At 49.1% G+C, this 22,067-nt stretch overlaps 1 long non-coding RNA gene across 1 annotated transcript; it reads right to left on the bottom strand.

The window, feature by feature from the left end:
- Positions 1 to 556: 556 nt before the first annotated feature.
- LOC114013117 (uncharacterized) lies at positions 557 to 9,601 on the bottom strand. The gene is made up of 4 exons (XR_003555973.2): positions 8,696 to 9,601; positions 6,533 to 6,623; positions 3,898 to 3,948; positions 557 to 3,216 (listed from the first exon to the last, which is right to left on the bottom strand). It is a non-coding gene; the product is annotated as an uncharacterized LOC114013117 (long non-coding RNA).
- Positions 9,602 to 22,067: the final 12,466 nt, after the last annotated feature.

The raw sequence follows: 22,067 nt of genomic DNA, 5'->3' as shown, positions 1-22,067 counted from the left end.
CGGAGGTGGCCGATCCTGAGTGCATGGGGGGACAAGCAGAAGCACCCCATGGTGCCTGAGGGGGACCGGTGGGACCTGTGCAGGATGAGCTGGGGCAGAACAGGCTCCAGCTCTCTCCAGCAAAGCCCCTGGGGGTATTTGGCCAAGTTCATGCCCAGCACGGTGCACCATGCCCGCCCCCCCCCATTCCTACCCCTGGGCACCGCTGTGTGTGGGGCTTGGGGGACAGCAGGGGGGAGGTCGGACCCAGTGCAACCCAGGACAGTGGCTGAGGTATAGCAACCGCCATGAGCCTGCATGGGGTGGGTGCCTGGCAGTGGGTGCTCACCGCTGTGCTGCAGCACCCAGGGGTGTGGAGGGCTTCCCGTGGCCATGGGCATCGCGTCCGGATGGTCAGCGGGAGCCACCACACCCAGACCCAGATGGTCAGCCGTGGTCGTGTGTGCCCTGTCCTGCTGGTTGGGTGGCCATGGCTGGGCTGCCACTGGGTGTGTGGAGCAGGGACAGTGCACGGGGAGGTGAAGAGACGTGCAATGAGGCTCAGCTTGCTGACTGATGCAGGCCTGGAGAGCTCAGTGTTTATTAGTTTTACTCCAAATGGTTTGTACAGCGAACAAACTGACTCTGCTGCACACGCAGACACATGCACCCATTGCTGCAGGCCGACTTGGCAGCTGTCCCAGCATCCCAGAAGCATTACTCAGCCTCGCAGAGCCGGGCTGTACCAAAAGCCCCTTGGCCAACGCTGTCGTGCTGCCTGCCAGGCTCTGCCTGCACCCATGCTGCTGGTGAGATCCTGGGCTGTGCCCCAGCCAGCACCCGCAGCCGTCACCAGCATGTGTCTGCGCAGGCACTGACATCCCTGGGCGGTGTGGGCAAAGGACCTGGCGTGGTCCGAGCCTGCGCAGGGAGCAGCACTCCCCACATATGTGCTCTGCTGTCATGACAGAGACGTCTCTGAGCTCCCACCCTGCAGTTAACAGGACCTTTCCATTTTTATCGCTACTCTACGTTGCGGTGATACTTCTCAACTAGCGAGCACTGCCTCTAAGGCTGCGGCTGCAAAGCAAGTCTAACACATGCTGCCCTCCCGAACCTGGAGACCTTCCTGCTGCCTCTAACAAAGTGCTTTTGGAGCTGCTGACCTGTCCCTTGCAGGCTGAAAGACACCAGGCATTTACTGCTGCATGGACGGGGATGTACCCATCAGGTAGGGTTTTACGGCACCCAGCCAGGAGGTGCTCCCCACCCCTAGGGTCAGATGTAAGGGCCTGGGGAGATGGCAGGGGCAGTGTTAGATGAGCTGCAGCCTCCCCCTCTCCCCTTCCTCTTCTGCAGAGGGGTGGTGGGTGGCTTTGGACACCACCGGTATCCTGCCCAGAAGGACAGCACCACACACAGGGGATGACCCTGACAGCCGCTGGCGCTGGCACGAGAGAACACAATGAATAAAAAAGCATGACTGATCCTGTCCCAGGGGACCCAGGTGATGCTCCCAAGCCCATCAGCCTGGTTCTGGGGGATGCTGTCCCTCCAGGGGGATCTGCTGCCCTACGTAAGAGCGTGGCCCTTACCCATCCTTCCTGCTGACCCCCCCCCCCGCCCTCCAGGAGCTCCTGTCCTGGCACCTCTCGAGGGTGAGCGGTTATTGTCTGCCTGAAGGCTATTTTCAGCATCTTTATGCTTCTCACCTGCATCCACTTTAGATGAAATCCTGAGGAAATGCTTACTATTCATCCACTTCAACTTTCTTCCTTCCCCAGTTGCTGCCTATAAAGGTCATGAATTGAGAGATCTGCTGAGAGTTGTTTTGTTTTTCTTTTCTCAGCAGGCTACATTAGTGGATGCTGTGCTTCCCATGGGGTCTCACTGGCACGTGTCCTAGTGAAAGGATGGTGGGAGTGGAGCAGTTAGAAACTGCTCCTTTGTGCACCTTTCTGCCAGCCCAGCAGCAGGGATGTTTCACTGGCAGTGTGCCAGCCCAGCCGTGGTGGGGGTTTCTCACCTCCCACCCACCTGTGCTAAGGGTAAGGCTCTCCCCAGGACTTGCAACTCAGCCTAGAAAAGCCAAGGAGATCTAGAGGTCAAAGCAGAGACTACTGCCTCCAAGTCTATCCTGGAGGAGTGTCTCCTCCCTCCTTCAGGTCACGGCACAAAGACAAAAAGCCCGAGGATCCCAGACACTGCAGATCCAGGCTGACGAAGCTGGAGTGCTTAGGGGACAGCCCTTACATCGCAAAAAACGGGACTGAAAAAGCCACGCGACGGGGTTGAGCAGGGGTTAGCAGGCTAGATGGGATGAATCGGCAGCCCTGCACATTTCTACCAGCTGTACTGGCTCTTCTCCTCCTCTGAGCCTCTTCTGCCACTGCCTCCCAGTGTCACCAGCCACATCCAACTCCTCTGGCTTCCAGGTGCTGTCATGTGCAAGCAGGCTCTGAAAAGCCACTGAACAGGGGAAAAAAGCTCTAAAGAAGGATGTGCACCAGTGCTCAGCCCCAGGACTCTCTGGTTTTGCTCTCAATTCACTGACATGAGCTGAAGCCACAGGTGACAGCGTTGGGCTGGCCCTCGATAGTGGGATGCACGTCCAGCCCCCTGGTTCCACTGGTGTTTCTACAAACCCTGTCTCCCCTGAGTCAGAAGGGTCAAGCCAGGCACCTGCCAGCTGTAAATGCCAGCAGTCCTCAGGTCGTGGGACAGCTCTGGATTCTGCGTGGCCTGAGACAGGCAGCTACTGCGCTGATGTGCTCAGGGAGGCTGGCCAGGTCAGACAGGTTGCTGTTTCTTGAGGTGCTGCCTTCTCTTTTTAGGCATTGCCTTTTCTCTCAGTGCCGTGTGGTGCTGACCAGGGCCACCAGCTTGGTGGGAAGCTATGGCTGCTGAGAGGAGCAGGGAAGGGCTTGCTGTGAAGCAGTTTGTCTTCAGCCAGTGGATGTCTGGTTAGATGAAGACTGCAGCTGTACAAACAAGATGGGGTACTTATTCTCAAGAAACAGCAAATGTACCTGGCCTGGCCTCAACACAGGGAAAGCTTCTTGCCTTAGCCACAACAGACCTGCAACATCAAGCGTTCCCCTCACCCAGGTATGCCCCTAAAGATCCCCTGATCCCATCCCACCCCACCAAACCCCTTGGTTCACTCCAGATCTCCTCCGGGAAGGCTGCGATGACACTAGTTCTGCAAGCTGCCGCCACACACTGTGGAAGCTGGAGCTGTTGGGGAACAGAAAGGAAAAGGGAATGAGACCTGGCTGAAGATCATAGGAGTGGGATGTAGACTAGAGGCTTTGTGAGGAGGAGGAGCAGGAGTAAGCACTGACAGGCCATGCCCGGGTAGGAAGGCAAGCATCTGCTCAGGGCCAGCTTCACTTCAAGGCAGATGACAATAATGGTGGCAAAGACCATTTCTCGATTGCTGGTTCAAGTGGCTCTCAGGCAACACTTCTGCCCGCTCTGCATTTCTTGCAGAGGTCCTGGCCGTGTCTGGGCAGTGCGGAGAGAGTCTCAAACTGGTGAACAGATCATACCCCTGGAAACCACAGAAACACAAGGCTGCGGCAGGAACCTGCAGTGGTGTGGCAATGCAGGCAGATGGCTTCAACCCTCAGTCCTCCCCTCTGGCAGCATCCAGGCAGGGATGGGCCAGGCAGAAGGAGACGTGCAATGGGACTCCCAGCCCACCAGGACTTCTGGTGCAATACAAAGCACAACCTGAGGTTCAGGACATCAGTCCAGCCTTTGTGCTTTGCAATTTCTTGATCCACAGCCCCGGTGGATAGACAGGACAGCCACACATACTGCCTGTAGGTTGGTGTCATGAGCTGTGGCCACCTAAACCTTTCAGCCTGATGGAGCTATATAAAATGGGTGGCGAGTGATGGGGGGGACACTTACCAGCTACTGCTCTAAGTAGTATCGGTCTCAGGCTGAACGGCTCTTTCAGGCCTGCAAGAAAAGAACAAAGCTGAAACACGCAGGCAGTCAGTGGGGGGACAACAACCGCATCTTGAAGCAAGAGGAGAACTAAACAGCGGCAGCACCCTTGGAGGGAAGGACACTTTCACCAGGGTACAGCAGTGGTTCTCAGCCCAGTGCTTGCAGATGGGTCCTGCTGATGCTGCTCACGGGCTGCGGGCGCAGCAGTTCCGACCAAGGTCACTGGTGAGAGCGGAGCAGCACTGGTCAGCTCAGTTGCAGAGCTCTTTACACACTTACAGCTGCAGCCCAAATGCTCATCTTCTTTGTGCTCGTGCAAAGCCCACATGACTTCAGTGCCCCAAGCTGGGCTTTACACCAGAATGAGCTGTGACAAAGTACAGATGAGCAAACCAGCAGGCACAGCAGATCAGGTTGTCAAAGACCCTTCCAGCATGCAGGGGCCTGGTGCCCACTCTTGAGGAGCATCCCAGCTATGAAAAGCTGACACTGTTTGTCCAGTGAGTGCTTGAATGTTTGCATATACTTGAAAGGGGAATGAAACATGCATGTAACTCTTGACGCCGGGAAGCACGAGAAGTTCTTGCTTTCAGCTACATGCAACCCTGACAGAAAAGGGCATCTTTTTCCCTGCTCATCAGGTCCTGGGAGATGGACTCTCTGATTCCACTTCCCTTCTCAATTATGTCCTCAAGGCAAAAAGGGGAAGCTGCCTGACCATCTCCCTTGTCCTGGACACCAGCTGAGCATCTCCACATGGAGTGACAGGGCCAAGCCCTTGCTCCCTGCTGAGACCCAGCCCTGTGACCAGGACATGGCTTTGCCAGCAGCAACGCTCTGGGGAAGTGGGTCCCACCAAGCTGCCTTCCCCATGACACGGTGGACGGTGGCTGACATGATTAACCAGGGTCCCACACCTACGAGGCATGAACATCCCTCCTCCCTGCTCCCCATCTTCCTCTGAAACTGACTCTGCACTGCTGCAGCTGCTGAGGAAAAGGCTCTAATTATAAACCAGCAGATGCTTTGCCTGTCTAAGGAAGGTTATTTCAGCTGCCGATATAACCTGATGCTTAGGGACCCTCGGTCAGCTCTAAATTGCCATGACAGAGCATTTGGCATGACCTACCCTGCAGAGCCAAAGCAAGGTTAAACCATGTCATTACATACACACACCACACAGACAATGTACGCTCTGCATGACCTTATAGATTGCATACAGCTAATGCATCACAAATGCCCCTATAGGGAATACCTAACAGTAAGCGTGCATATGTCAACTGTCTTCAACCATGCTTATTTCATGAAACCAGCACAAGTGCTTAATGTGTGCTGAAGAAGGTGGAGCTGGGCAGAGGATATTCTATGTAAATACATACATACAATCTATATACACACATACATTCGTCCATACACTGTGCATTATGCCTGACAAAGAGCACTACTACAAGGTGCAAAACCAAGCTCCCCCAAGCCACAGATTATAGGACTACTCTAAGGATTGACCACTGAAAGGGAAAAGAAATAAAATCACAAGCAGGTGCTTTTCAATGGCTGAATAACATAAAAAGAAAGCCACTCCATTTTTTTTTCTTTTTTTTTCCTTTTTTTCTTCTTTTTTTTTTTCTTTTTCTTCTTTTTTTTTTTAATAAAGCCCATATCCCTCTTGCTCTCTTCCTGTGCCTCAAGCGGCTAGAAGCTGGACAGCCTAGCTGTAGGAGCCCACACTGAATTTCCATAGGTGCCATTTCTCCCTTTCCTGTCATTTAGGTCACGGCAAACCTCAGAGCTGGACTCAGCCCGCTGTAACACGGCCGTTCAGCTCTCGTCCATCAGCATGGCTTATTCTGAGGTCCCCACCTGCAGCGAAGTGGCTCAGCAACCAATATAAACCCTTTCCCCTGTGCCTCAAAGGTGCGGCCCCCAGCGCCCCGCATGGTGACTGAGGACAGCTCAGACAACGCAAGCCCAGGCTGCGGTGTTGCCTCCAGGTCCCACCTGGCATGGCCGTGCAGCCCACCAGGATGCTGGCCAGGCTCTGGGCTCTGTCAAGGGCTCAGCTGCCACCCAGGCACCCCGTGCTGGGAAAGGCCTCTCCAGTTCCTCAGACGTTCCCAAGACAAGACACTGTCCCATCCCCCAGACACTCAACACACACCGGGTGAATGATGGAAGCCAAGCAGGGCTTTTGCTGACATGCCAGCCAATTCAGGCCGCTCATGAGACACTCTCTTCACTGGCTGATGCCAAGGAAGAACATGGTGCCACCTCTTCCTCAGCTCTTGGCTCACATGGCCAGAGCTCCTGCCCCACATTGACAGGGGAAAGTATCCCAGAACTGTATCGTGTTCCTCCACATCCCCCCGCTTCACAACCTGACCCATCCCCAGCCCACTCCTGCCCCAGGGCCACCACACACCTCCCACAGGGAGCCACCAGCGCCATGAGGAGCTGCCAATAGTTGTTCTCTCACCCCACCCCAGAAAGGACATGGTTGAGCTTAGCAGAAAGAGAGTCCAGAAGAGCAGGAAAAGAAGAAAGAGGCAAGGAGAGCTACAGCCAAAACAAGATGCCCATGGAGAACTGTCTTTACCGGTAGCCCTCACGGTATCTCCTGGAAGCAGTTGGGTGCTGTCTTCTTCTCACATACAGATCTGTGTCTACCGTCTCCTGAACCGCTTGCTCTGGAAGCAGGACAAAGAAAGATACAGCTCTGTAGATAAGCTCCTCGCAGCTGTCAGCAAGCCCTGCAGGAGACTGCCTGGTCATAGCTGCCGGTGGGGGCCGAGCGTGGTGGGCGGTCAGGGATGGCACCCCTGAGACTGGATCTCATGTGGTGGCCCAGGAAACCTGTCCTGCAGCCCTCTCGCTTTCCTCGGCTCAACAGGCCTTTGTCGTCTCAAGCTCAATTAAACTTTTTTAATTTGGTGCCTTTTTTTGGGTGGTGCGTTTGGAAACCCAGCACAGTGACATCCTGAAGATGACAACTGCTGCGTGGTGCAGGAGATCATTGCTTCTGCGTTCTCCAGGACTCAAGAGGGACCTCTCAACCCGGGTCATACCTGGCCCTGCACAACCAGTACCAGGCAGGCACTGGCTCCCAGCACAGCCACAGCCCTTGCGTGCACACAGAAACAATGGTCTCCAAATGACTTCATGGACATCCTTCTGGCCTCCTTCTCCTCCATGCTGGCCAACAAGGCTGATCTGGCATCACATAAAGGTAGCGCATTCTCTTTCAATGCCTGAAGCCACCCATCCTGTTTTCCTAGGAAGCACATCACCTGCTGCATGTCTCACACAGGTTCAGACAGCCCAGAAGAGCCGAATGGCCAAACCCAAAATCACTCCCCGTTTGGAGAATCGCCATCAGCTCATTGCTGTTCAGCCTCTTCCTTGCCAGCTGGTGCAGCTGAAAGCCTGGCCTTGTGCTTGGTGTCGCATGGTCTATTGTGAACCAGTACACATACTTATTATGTTAAATTTGTGTGCGTATTTAGCATAATAAGGAGGTTTATAAATAAGTTGTGGTTTCCAAACATAAATCTGCAGGGACTGCAGAACGAGGAAGTGGGTAAAGCAGCTTCACCTGCACATGGTAAACCAGAGGAAACTAAAATCAGGAGGGCTTCCTTCCCTTCGGCACACACAATACTAAGTGGCTGTAGAGCTGGTCAAATCAAATTTGGGCAACAGAAGATTTCTTGTGAAACAAAGCATGGATTTTATGATTTCTTTTTTGGTCAAAAATGCTCGTTAGGGGTGTGGATAGAAGCAATAAGTTTCCAAAAGCTGCCATCAAGGGTAATTGCTAGTGACGTTTTGTGGAGGGCAGTTTTGAAACCCACTGGCTGTGGAAGGGCTGGGATGGGCACGGCCCCCCTTCACTCTCGCCCATTTAACCATTAAACTCTCATTTATTTAACCGGCTCTGTCCGCTAACAACACACATCCCGGGCTCACTGCCTTCACGGGGCAGAGGGGTCAGTTTGTAAGGGGTGAACACAAAATCTGATTTTGAAGCCAATGACATATTTGCAAATCAGGCGGAGAGGGAAAAGCTTCGGGCAGGGTTTCAGCGCTGGGCTCTGCAGCCAGGCAGAGCACGGCACCAGAGCGCAACTCGAGTCGGAGCCCATGGAGCGGGCTGGCCAGGGGGACACTGCTGGGAGGAAAGGGAAAGCGAGACCAAGAGTATCCAGATCTTCACTCCCATCAGCTGCCTTCGGAGTCCCTGGTGGTGGTGGGTCAGGGCAAGGACCATACTCTTTTCCTTTTGTATGTGACCTCAGGCGCAGCCGGAGAGCATCCTCCAGAGCGCGCTGGGCGCAGAGCCATGCTTCCCCAGGATTATCTGCTAGGCCAGCGGGAGCATCTTCTGCTGACTGACGCTATTTTCAGGGCTCTGTAGGCATAGCCACAGCGTTTAGGAGAACAGTCTCTGGGCCCATACCCTCATGGAACCAATGCCCAAAGACAGCTCTTGGCTTGGTTTCCCTGTAAGTTTGCTTTCCTTCAAAAACAAGCTGCAGGGAAATGCCCACTTGCCTAGCAGATAACACACAGTGCTCACAGCTGGACTCTGGGTGCTAACTAAGAAGGAACTTGAATATTTGGCTGGGTGTAGAGATATTCATGCATGAGATAGCAAAGCCAGGAGTGTTTCCCCCGTCACTCCTGGTTAAAGTGGCAAAAGCAAACATCTGCACAGGAGGAGATTTCTCTAGCCATAATCTCACAGTTTGGCCCAACTCACCAATCTCTTCCACAATATTCTCAGTGCTTCCAGGAGGAGTGGTTTTCTCCTGTTCAGAAACAAAACAAAACAAACAAAAAGAGTGACAACCTCAGGTGGGTGCCCCCTTGACCTGCCCTTTTGCTCTGAGAGAGGAATAGGAAGTGCTGGGGCTTTCCTGGTTATCGCTGGGATTAACACCATGAACACCATGGGGACAGAACTGCTGCCATCCTGCTCTCAACACCAGCACCTGCTGTCTTCAGCCACTCCACCCAGCAAAGCGGTGTCCATCCCATCCAGTGCAAGTCCTTCAGTTATGCTGCTATGCAATCATCTGAACAGCTAAGTCCTTCTTCTCGGGGTTTTGTTGTTTGTTTGTTTTCTTAAAAAAGCAACATTCAGATCACCGCAAATTAGCGCAGTTTGCTCCAGTTTCGGAAAAAGAGCAAGAACAGCTGCTGTTCAGCCTTCTGAAAAACACTGCTAACGTGACTGACGTGCACACAGAGAAACGACGAAAAAAATGCTGCCCCCAAACCTGCAAATGCTTGAAGTTATTATGACTGATACATTTAGAGTAAGCAAATACCAGAGATTGGCATATACAAAAGGTTTAAACCCTAATGGTACACAGCCATTGGCACTGCAAACCCCATCACACACTTGCTATCCCCCTGCAGCTGCACCCATCAGGACTGCCCGCAGACACGTCCAGGTCTTCAGGAGCTGGATCTCACCCTCCTGCACCAGAAGAAAGGACCCAGGAATGCGCTCGCTCTGCTCCCTTGGACCTGTAATGCCAGACGAGGCTTTCCTAATTCCAGCTGAATGATGCACGCAAATATCTCAAAATATCATATGTAGTTTTCTAATCTATCGACTCAGCAACGATAGTGCATATAGAAAAAGATGAATTAGGAAATTAAATGGAGTGAAATGATGCTCTGAGTTTCCTTAGGGGTTCACAGAGTTTATCAGTGGAAACACTGACTACATTGATCCCACAGGTGCTGGAGCATTTGGTCCTTTGTTATTTAGGATAACAAAGGAAATCACATAACAGAATCCAAGTGGCATTTGTTTTTAAATATTAAGAAAAAAATAAAATTCAGAGAGTAAAAAAATTAAGAAGCTTTAAAAAATACAGAAGAACCCCTTGTTTTACAGGCATAAGGAGAAAGTAACAAAACTGATTATTTCATTCAAGTGCAAGCTATCACTTTTAGTCCTGTGCACATCAAGTACGTGCTGCTGGTATCGTTTGTGCCCTCTGCTGTCGGCAGCGTCTCCCTGTGACTCCTCTCCCATGAGTTTGGTGTGTTCACTGTCCTTTCCCTGCTCACCCCAGGATCCAGCTCGGAAAGTCTCAGGCCTTGGGTAGAAAGAAGCTGAAAGCAGTGCAGAAATCCTATTTTAATTGATCACAAAATCTCTTCTGGGCTTTCCACCACTTCTTGCATCTTCTGTACTTACCCTGCTTATGCCCTAAATGAATAGGACTTAAGGAGTAGAGCTGTGTAGGAGCAAGGGAGATGCAAGCAGTTGGGAGCAGTTTGCAGGTCCACTGGCTGGAGCCAGCCCACCCCCTGGCTTTGCTCACTCTCAGTGACCGCAGGTAGGTCCTGCACTCTGTCGACGGAACCGTGCACCAGAGCTACAAAACTGGGGACACAAGTGACTTCTGAGTTCCCCTGCTAGCATTTCATGTTAAGGTTGTTTTAGACTGTTTTCCTAGCCTGTGGATTATACTGAATGGGCTGCGAGTCCAGCTGCCTGGGTGCTGATGCTGCTAACAGCTGGTTTGCATTTCTATGAGTTTCCCGGGAGCAGGTACCCCTTGGGGTCACTCCCAGCGTGAACCTCTCTGAACTCAGAGGCGTCAATCTGCTTCTTTTGTCTCCAAGCACAGCTGTGGCTTACTAGGTTTCCTTGGATGTGAGCTGCTGCAAGGATTTGTGTTTCTTACTCAAATGACAAGCCCGAGCAGCTGAACAGGACCTGACCTTTGAGCTGAGAAAACTCCTGTTCAATGTGCAGACCTCCCTGAGGGCAGGACTTGCTGTGGCCTGGCTAGGTGGGCTCTTTGCTAAGCACTGCCTGCCCTCCAGAGGTGTCTTTGAACTTCATCACCCATCCAAGAGCTTTAAACAATCCAAAGAGACCATCCGAGCCGCCCAGTGGAAAGGTTGGCTCACCTGGGTTTCACTACTGCCCTCCAGCAGCCAAGACCTGATGTTCTTCTAGTAGGCTACAGCTGATCAGTGAGAGGGAACAACCGAACAAAAGGAATGGAAAAATTCAGCACAGATGGGAAAAATGTCTCAAATTAGCTCCCCAGGCTGCATTTCAGAAGCCTTCCTTCTGGCAAAGGTGCGCTGTGACATTAACTTGACCTCTGTGGTTTAAAGACTGCCAGTGACTCCTGCTCTGTTGGGATATCTGAACAGGTCACACTGGCATGGTCCTGCATTCCTGCGGGGGCCTGACTGTAACTCAACACGGCCCGGGTCAGGCGGTCCATATACTGTAGCAACCCGCCTTCGGGAGCAGGAGCCCAAGACCCCTGGCTCCAACTGGGAGGCTGTGCGCTGCAGGAATGCCATTTGGAGAGGGCAGGTGGCAGTGGCATGCGAGGGCGACACTCCAGCAATGACGGGTTTCAAACAACAGACAGGTTTTCCAAGGCTTTTCCAAGCAAGAGCTGTGGGTTTTCTGGGAACACTACTGGTGAAGCCAGAAGTTGAACAAGAGCAGTCGGAATGGCCCGCCCCCCCCCCCACCCCCCCCCCACCCCCTCCCGGTGCAAACAGTTTAAAGGAGAACCACAGCCATACCTGCTGTCAGGTGAGCACACACAGGATTAACACTTCCCTTGCACTCAGCAGGGTATAACAAAGTAGGATTTATGTACCTATAGCTACCCCAGCTCTCATGAACTTGTGCTTCCTAAATCCAAAAGGCCACCTGCCAAGAAGTGGCACCCCTGGATGCGCCAGTGCCGCTGGACACAGCCAAGTGCAAGTGGCGGTTTTCCTCCATCCTTCCTTAGACTTGCTAGACGAGATCAACTTCCTGCATCCGAGCACTCTACTGATCAGCTGAGCCAGGGCACACCCTGATCAGAAAGCAAAAGTGGCTTAGAAATACCTTGAGAGTTGGTTTAAGATAACACCCAATCTCCATACTTGCAGTGGGCTAAAAGCATCCACATGATAGCTCCTGCAACTCCGCTGGGAATTTCTATCAAAACCTACAGAACTGTTCACCACATCTTTGTGATGCTCCTCACTGAGTTTCTTCCCGGTCATTTCCCACTGTTCCCCTGTCACCTGGGGCTTGCCCTGCTCTCTCCATTCAGCAAGTTCTCTGGACTTAACAGCTCCCTGTCCCAGCTGTCCTTTACAGAGATGGCCTTCAACCCTCTTTGCTCAGCCCGGGGAAGTTCAACTGGCTACTCCTGATCTCCTCCTTCCATCCCTGTTGTCCCATGATTCCTCAAATTCATCTTGTGACTCCTCTCTTCTATCCCTGATGGAACCAGTATTGATAGTCTGTCAGTCCATAAACTCTGGTCCTCTCTGTCTTGCTGTCCCAAAATACCTCCTCTTTCATTCTCTCTCAGGAACACTCTTGTTCACATTTCATTTTCATCTGCTTTTCCAGCTTACTACCCAATTCTGTTCCTCACAGTCCTCTAACTCTTCTGTATACTCACATTGCCTTCAATTATTTTCTTCCAGTTCCTCCTGGAAGCCTCAGTGCCAGCAATCACCTTCTCTACTCTTGCATGTTTATCTTCATTCCAGAGCCAAATCAAGAGTCTTTTGATTTCCACCTACTACTTTTACATTGATATTTTATCTTGGTGTCTCTGCCAAGGCATCATCTCTTGGATGTCTACACCAAGACACTTAGACTCCCTCCACAACCTCAACGTATTAATTGGCAGCTCTCATCTTTGCCTCCACACACAAGCTTTCATTAAGTCCTGGTCATTCGCCTTCCTCATCTGATCTTTGAAGAACTAAAAGGCGTTGAAGAGCCTTCATTCCTACTGCTCTTCCAGCCCCATACTACCCTGCCCTTAAGTCTTTCTTAGGTCTGGGAAAACTGGCTTCATTTTCAGAAGGCAGGCTAAGGTCGTGCCTCCCGGGAGCACGACGCCTCTGCAACCCACCTCCCTGGCATTCAGAGCCTTTGTAGACGGCCTGTGAGCGACCTGCGTGCCTGTGCTTGCTCATGACTGAACGACCCTTCAGCGTTTATCTGGAAAGAGCACAGGCTGTTCTGTTTGCGACCCTGACCTCGAGGGCTGCCTCCAAGCGCTCTGCAAAACACAGCCTCCAGTAAGACTTACTCAGGCTGAACTGGAGAAGTGAGGGACCACCCACAACTACTAACCCACCGCTCATAATACCACCTTACTCACCAAAGACCAGGAATCTAAAAAGAGCTAAATGTTAAATATTATTGCCTTACCATCACCTTCCAAATCCTGCCAGGTCAGTCCCATGGCACCAGTCTCAACCTTCGGCCCGCTGGGGGAAGGAAGTCATTACTGTGTCTAGGACATTACCTTTAGGCTTATAATGGCTCCTCAAAGGGTTTAACCCAGCTTGGTTCTACACCTGGCTGTAGGCCCATGCTCTCTTCCAGAGCACCTCTGTAACGCACCAGCACTTTCCACAAAGCCCTTCAGCTGTCTCAGACCTGAGGACAGATACATGATCAGCAGTAAAGCTGTCACTCCGAACGCTGCTATCATTGCTTGTTACTGAGATTCGGATAGCTAGTGACCACGCTGGATTCCCTTCTGGTGGCCAGAAGACCTTGAAATCTGGTTTTCCAGAAGCAAGGCAAGATGAAACAAATGGCTGTCTTGGTTTATCTGCGAGCTCACCTTACACGTTTGCTGGGACTTGGGAAACTCTTCCCGCTGGGCAGGACTCCAAAGGCTAAATATTCAGCACACCTGCCACGTCCTGCCTATGAAATAGCCTACTTCTCAACTATCCCAGTTTCTAAGGGGACACTGATAAATCTTTTCAGTCCAAAACCAAGACGTGACATACACAAGGTGACAAATTTTTTATATTTCTTTAACCTAAGGACATGCAGGGCAATTAGCTGCCCTTTTGGTTTCAGGGATTCAGGGACAAAAGTGTGTAAGAGTCTCTCATAGCCCCAGCTTCTATAAAACCTTTAGAAAGCAATTAATATATTTTGTTCCCAGGTCATTTTTTGGCAGAAATGCACTCACAGAAATGAGTGCTGCTCTGCTTTAAATCTTACACTTGGCAATTTTGTTGGTGAACCCGCATTTTTGTGGGGAAAGAGAGCTAGCGCACAGTCATTCCCACCTCGCTTTCTGTGTGAACCTTCAGGTTTTACAGAGTTTACTATATTCTCTTCATCTGACTTTCCCCAAGACACATTCAAAATTTAGATTCATGCTTTCTGAAACTAAATTGAATTTGGTGTTTGCTTAAAAGCACAAAAGATCAACAGCATCAGAGAACAGAACCTTGTGTGTCTACAGAACAGGCATGGCACGGCCAGCAACAGCTCACTCCGCAGCTTGTGCCAAGACTCTGGCAGGCACCAAACTGAGATAAGAACACGTGTTTACTAACAACTGCACCGGATAAAAAAAGATGTCACAGAAGCCACTGGAAAATCAGATGCAAGTGTTCAGTCACTATGGAGAAGCTCATATTTAAGGCATCCATTTGAAGACTACCTGCTGTCTATGTAAAATTTCCTGAAATATTCAGGCATCTGCTCAAGTGTGTTTTCAGGCATGATCGGCTTTGAGAAAGATTCCTTCAGAACTAAGGATCTGCCTGAACCAACTGTGTTAATACAGCCTAATGAAGTTCACGTCAGGGTAATTTCAACTAACGTTCTCTGGATTGCCATTGTAGAAAGCTCACTGATAAAGAGGAATTCATCAAGCTGCAATAGTTAATCACCTTATGACGATGTAAATATGTGTTTATATACAAAGAAGAAACAACAAAAAAAATAGAAAAAAAGTATGTCCTTCTGGAATCAGTGACAAGGACATTAGCTCTTGTAACTCCTTCCCTCAGAAGGTTTCTCTTTGTACGATTGTCAGTTTACAGGAAAAACTCGGCATAAGACATTGAAGATCCACTGCTCTGCTGCCTTTAAGCCACAGAATAATCACAAGAACTACCCTAACCAAATAACAGACATTTTGTTGTAAGGTTAATGTATACATTTGTTAATCTCTTTGTTAATTTGTTTAACTGGGATCAAATGGGATGAATTCTTTCCAGAACATGTGTCCGTCCCCAAGACCCTGAACTTAACGGGAAGACTCCTACTCCTTTGTTAGCCTGTGGGTCATACCAATACCAGATATATTGGGCATTTTTTCCACTTTCATGAGAGTCTGTAGAACCTAGGAAATGAGCAAAAGGAATTTTAAAATGGTGACCTGGAAATTACGGAGGAACCTAAAATCTAGTGATTTAAAATAATTGCCAAGGAAAACTAACTAGCTAACTAGCGTGAGTGGAGCACCATTCCAACAGAGCCACACCACCTGTCTGCACGACCAGCTCAGATCTCTCCAAACCACACGATGCTCTGCCATAAAGAGGGATGGGGCTCACTGCCCAGCTTGGGCAATCCATCTAAATGGAGCTGGTGATGCACAAAATGAGTCAGCCTCGGAGGATGTCCGTTTCTCTCCCTTGACTACAGCCAGAGCCGTGGTCAATTAGCTCAGGGTTTAGACACCTTACTTGTAGGTGCCTAAGTTTGGGCACAGGAATTCTCCTCCCACTTATGTCTCGAGTTAGACAAGTCAAAGCTTTAGGCTCAACCTCTTACACGCACTCGCAGGCACGGCACTGTTGAAGACTCTGTCATCCCTGAGCTGCAGGTCCGTGCTCCCAGCTCTCTTTTCCAGTGGCAATGTCATGGCACGTCAGAGTGGTGCAGGCTAGGGGCAAGCTAATGGAATGGAGGTGGTGTACGGTTAATCAGACCATTAACTGGGGTTATTTCAGGCATTTTACCGTGCTCCTACCTTCAATGCTCCAAACCACAACTCTCTCCCAGAGCATTTCAGTTAAATGTCTGCAGCCAGATAGCGTGCATATGCCTGAGGTCACTTCTGCTCACCTTCAGAGGTTAGCAGGGGTACAGCTCCAGATCCAGTAATGCTTTGAGTGCAGAGAACACACTGATAAAAAATTTCTCTCAGTTAAACAGTTCCCCATTTATCAAAGGCTGGGGCGCTGCCACTGTAGAGCACAGCTTGGAGGACAAACTGATATATGACACGAGGACCAGCGAGGCAGCGCTGGTAGGCACAGCTAGCTATGAAGCTGAAGCTATGCTGATTTTGCTTATATTAAGAAGTTGCTTGCTTGTTTATGGTCCTTTTCCTCTGCTGCTCCTATTTTGACTGTGTCTTTTGAAGGTCTGCAAAGCCCGCTACAAACAAAGTGGTGTTTAACAACCAGAGTCAAAGACGGAAGAACTGAAATGATCCCCAGATTTGACATGGCATGTATGACACAGATACTATGACCTTCCTAACCATATCCAGGAAAGAGTAAAAGGGTAGTGACAATGGCTGCAATAAGCAGGTGGCAAAACTTTAGACTAAGGCTCAGCACCAGGTCAGTTGCAGGAGATGTGGCACCTGCTCTCACCAACACTGCCCAATTCAAACAGCCAGGAAAGAAGCCCTGGCAGCTGGCAAGATTCTTCCAATGGACTCTTCATTAGTTTTCCTCAAAATTAACGTCAACTCTTTCTACTCTTTTCCCCAAAGAACCAAATACATGCTTGAGCTGATATGCCCTCCTTCTTCACCTTGACTCACTCAGCCTTATGAGCAAGTGCCACATGATTAAAAACGTCTCATCACAAAGCACAATGGTGATACCAAATGAGCAACGTATGCAGTACAGTCAGCTTATGAATAACCCAAAGGCTGAAATTTATTTGCACAACATCCTTGAATAAATAAAACCCAAGGGAAGAGCTCTTGGAAACTTTGAGTCTGGGCAGTCTTCTGAGAGCAAAGGTCCATGGAGGATTGTAAATATCCATCCTTTGCCATTCTAATGTTCCTACTAATTTTTCATCTTATACCCTTCCTTTTATCTGCTTTAACCTGAATCTTACATCCCCTGCTGAAATGGGAAATAAATTCAACAAGCCTATAAATGGGCATGTGTACAGGATAACAATATTGACTCACTTATTCTCTGAATATTCTATCAACTCCTGAACAGCAAGTCCACAAAAAACTCCTACATGCTGTCTAACAAAGCACCAATGACTAAACGCATGTTCTTCTCCTCTTCAGTCTGCACCAATCCTTCTCGCCTAACGGATGGCGTGGATCCACACACACATCTACATTGCTGAGTGCCGGCTCACATCACAAACTGCCAGATCACGCTGGATTGTTACAGAGCTTGTGGATCACGTGAAGGCTATGCCACAGTTAACTGTTCAGCCAACTAGAAGTTAAATCTTGCAAGTTAAAAAAACCCTAATCTTCTAGACTACAAATACAGCTGTTACTTAATTCGCCAGCTGCTGAGGTAAGAGAAGTGATTCAAGAAGGAAATTCTGTACCTGTGAATAAATGCTTGTTATTGATGATAGGCTTGAAACCTATTGAACCTTTGATCATCTTGCTGGAATTAGCACAGGACCATCTCCTTACCTTAAAAGTGAAACTTAGAAGTTCACCGCATTTCACAAACTGCTTGGAATACACCTGGATTAAAAGTCAGGGCTGAAGCACAAACATGAAACTTCAATTTTCAGACACACATGCTGATATCTACCTAAATTACTTTTCTGGTGTCCCAGTGTGTGCTAGAGAGTTCAGAGGCTGGGAAATACCTCGATGCAATACAGAGACGGAGGACCTGGACAGAAGCGGAGACTTCAAAAGAAACAGCATTTTGGTTTTCCTGTACAAATGCTGAAATTCGACCGTGTTAGAGGACATCCAAGTATCTAGACAGAGATATTAAAAAATCTGACTGGACATAGTCCTGGTCTAGCTGGTTGTGCTGCGAGCAGAGGGCTGGACTAGCTGATCTCCAGACATCCTTTCCAACCTCATCTACTCTGTGATTCTAACGAGGGGCTATATAGGTCAGAGGCACCCTGCAGCACAAACGTGGCAGACAGATGATCTTTTCTGAGAACAAATGGTGTAGCTGGGGAAAAGAAAGAAAGAAAGCAAAGCAGAGAAGCTTTCAGGCATATAAGCTCCACAGGTGTAATGACAGATACCCTCTCTGCCCACAGACCTCTGTGCTTGAAAAACAACTGCAACACAGACCTAAAAAGCAGCATGATGGCAGGTCTTGAGAGGATTACAGAAACACGTCCTAACAGTATTATCTTAGGTAATGTCATTTAAGGTGTCTATCACTGCAGCATGAGATCCACAAAGACATTTAACCATATGGCTGCGTTAGCCATCTACATAGTTTTCAGGCTGAAGCAGCAGGCTGGATCAGGTGGAGGACACAAGGAGTAGAGCCTCTTGCAGCATTATTAAACCCACCGAAAATCCACCAGGAATGCACTGCGGAGAGCCTGCCACTCTTGCCAGACCTGGAGCAGTGAGGAGGCCCGGTACTACACCACAGAAGTCAACCCTGTGTGGATGAATAATAATGATTTTTCCTTGTAGCTCTGCCTATTTGTGCCACGCTCATGGGAATCACAGCTGTGTAAGCGCCGACACGTCATCACAAGTATTTCCATGGGTACGACTCAAAAGATATCCAGAGTAAGGACAGCACTGGTGATGACTGACTATGGGAAGCCCTTCCAGCAGAAGCACTGGGGTGCTGAACCTCCTGACCTGTGCAAACACAACACAGAGAAACACGGGTCTATCGGAGTCGGGCAAGTTACCATGAATTTACCCAGCAGGTACCTCAGGCAGCTGCTGATGACAGACATCTCTGACAGTCCTGAACTGGAACGCTTGCTGTCACGGGGCACACACCAGTACTCAGCCAAGCACCTTCGGAAACAACTCTCAGCTCCCTGTGAGCTGGGGCATGGCACTGGCTTTTCCCACACCGTGTGGCTTGGAGCTGGCACTGTGGGTTTTCCAAAGGCATGGCTATGATAAAGACTTCCAACTTCTGCCTTGTCCCAACAGGCACATGTGCTCTACCACCCATGGTATGCACCACAGACTGGCTGGCAAACTATTTTTCCAGCATGTAGGAGGCCCACGCCTCTCTGCCATCTGCCACCATTCATTTTTTGTTGCTTCTGAAAACAACCTGAAATTAACCCTGCTCTGATTAAGTTTAATGAAGCAGGAAACCCTCCGAGTACATTTTTCCCAAATAACCTGCTTACTGCTCTGTCACACCTACTGCCTTTACCCATCTTACCCTCCTGCACGTCTGAATCCATTCATTTCCTCCTGTTTTGGCTGTAATGAGTGGACTGCTCAGTTTCCATGAGAACAGGGTCGGTGGGAAATAAGGGGAAAGCTATAAATGATTTTTTTATAATTTAATAATTTAATGTGTAGCAACAAATAGAAACTCATAAGAAAATATGGATTCTGCCCTAGTAGGCAAGGGCTTAGATGAGTGCAATGAATAACAAAAACGCCTAGCTCCTTCTGAACATTCTGTTTGCAAGACAAAACAGCTTCCACCAGTGGAAACTGGATAATTGAAGGTATCTAGGTTGATAGCTGACCAAGTATGGCCAAAGTAAATTTAATAAGTCAAATGCCCCCTGAGAAATCTGCAACTAGTATTGCCTCTTGCCAACACTGGTTACATTACTCTGATTTTCCAGATATTGCTCCTGAATGTCCTTGCCCAGGGCTCCAGCTTGGTGGCGTTTTCTCTTTCTCCACCATAACAGGTTTTAGATCCCTTCTCTCTACACAGTAGTGCCAGCTGAGCTGCAGGCTTTTTCAGAGCTGGGTAGGAAAAACAAGCAGAGATCCTGGATGTGGCTGGTTGAGAAGACTGGCACACTTACTCAAGAAGCTTTTGCTGCAAGCCATCCTACCTCTGCTAGACGATGCTGAGGATTTCGTTTTCCAGAGATCCTAACTTGGCACATCCCAACAACCTACATTCACACTGAGAGAGAGAGAAAATTCTCCAAAGAAGGAAAAGGTTAGCCCCTCCCTGAACAAAAGCATCAATGTCCCTCCTTGATCTGGAAGAGACCCGAAAGCCTTCGTACACACCCACATGCTCTCATGCTCATGGTTGGTACCTAAATCATGTTCTGAGCTGACTCCATCTGCATCAGGCCATGTGCCCAGGTAATCATGCTCAAATACAGCTCCTGAAACTATCCCAACACTTAGCCTTTGCCATAAACACCCCCCCTGCCCCCCAACAGTTCTGGCACTATCACCATTCCAAGCAAAGCTGCAGTTCCCTATTTCACTTCAGCGGCTGAACAACTTTTGGCAAGTGCTTTTTTAGGTTTGTTTAGGTGGCGACTTCTTTCTCACTGCTCCCAAAACACAAAATGAGGAAAATCAAAAGATTATTTCTGCTGCTTTGCTTCTGAATGATTACTGTTCATTCCATGTATCAAAGGAGCTTATATTAAAGTTTTCAGCTGTCCAAAGAAGGATCATCTGCTCCATCAAGTCTATGAAAAAAAGCATACTCCCTTTTTCTGAGCAAGTGAATATTCACTGAAGGTAACTAGCTTTATATTAAACTGTACAAAAATAATTACCACAGCACCCTGCCTCCCCAATTTGTATTCTCCAAAGTCACCTTTAACCATAGTAGAAAAATAAGCTAACACTGTTATTTTGCAACATGATCCATTTCCATAACGAAAAATCATTGCTATTTTTTGATCTCTAACAGATCTAATAAAATAGCACCTTCTTCAGTAAATGGAATATACCCTAAGTAAACAACCACTTGAATTACTCTTTCTGCCCATGTACTTTGCACGACATTCTCAAATTTTGTGTATTTGCCCCTCTGCTTTCAACTGGGTGCACTGATTCCTCCAGGCAGCTCCTGAAGACTTAAGAAGTGATAGTGTCCTGGCTCGCTGAAAAAGCTGTTTACAGTAGTGCCTTCATTGCTAAGAAACCTGCCCCTTGACTCTTTGGCAGGGCACAATTATTGGCATCAAGGTCTGGCTCCCCCCTCTAAGCCGAAGGCTTCATACTGGAGCTCTCACCTGGACCCAGAACGTGCTCAGTGACAGAGCGGGGCATTGGCGCTGCAAGATACGTGTCTCAAGAATGAAGAATATAAACAGCTGCTAGCATAAAGTAACACCGCCTCGCATAGCTGCCATGAAACTCTGTCATCTCAAGGGCAAAATCTGATGTATTGCAATGAGGATAACGATAAAAATATAAAGGCATGCATCTTGTGCCATCCCCTAAAAAAGGGCCTTGGCCAAGGCAAAGAGAATTTTGCAGGTTGCCAGTAACGATTTTCATGTCTACAGAGTACGCTGTGCATGATGGCTGTGCACAGCAGAAAAATTAGATATTTCCCACGGCTCAATACCATGCGCTCACCACTAGATAGTGTACACAGAGCTCCTGAACCCTACTGAGTCAGATCCTTAGCTGGGTAAACTGGCAAAACGCCGCTGGATGTGGGAAAAGTGGGAGATTTATAACAGCTGAAGAGCTGCGCAATAATTTCTTGAAGAAATGACACCTATTTCTGTTAATATAGGAAAGAATAATTTACATTCAGACACATGCACAGTTGTTAATGCCAACAATGACAGCTTACACAAGTAAGGTACGTACAACTCATGTCACATAGAGCTGTCTCTGAATGACTGCTTAATGTTAAAACCTACAGTGCAAAAATAGGGAAGTATTATACATCAAAATAGCGACACTTTCCCCCCACCTCTTCCCCATCCAAGCTCACAGCCTATGCATTTCAACAGGATTCACGACCTCGGCCAGGAGCTCTAAGTCTGGTTCAGTCTGGAAGTCTTTATAAGCCTCATACCTGAACCCTTGTGTAGCTTGACAGATGCTGAGAGCGTGCTGCCTCCTTTCCCGAGTGCTCCTTAGTTTCAGACATCACATCAGCACTTCTGTGATGGTGATGCTGGGACTTCTGATCATGGTGACCATCCCTTTTCCTAGCTTCTGTGTCAAACAAGACGTGGGTTAGCCTGTCCAGATAGTTCTCCAGCTCTTCCTGGGTGTGCTCCAGTTTTTTGCCGACATTACTGGGGAAAAAGGAAGATGATGGCGGGGGAGTTTTGCTCTCCCTCTCCTTCTTGGCCTCTTCCACGTGCGGGTTATGCTTCATTAGAAAAAGCACTATGACAAGCAAAATCAGGCAGAGATACACAACCCAGACTTCTTCCATCTTGG

This window comes from Falco peregrinus, chromosome 5, assembly GCF_023634155.1.
Source record: "Falco peregrinus isolate bFalPer1 chromosome 5, bFalPer1.pri, whole genome shotgun sequence".
NCBI lineage: Eukaryota > Metazoa > Chordata > Aves > Falconiformes > Falconidae > Falco > Falco peregrinus.
Note: the sequence above shows the minus strand (reverse complement) of the source record. Positions and strands in the feature narration are given on the sequence as shown.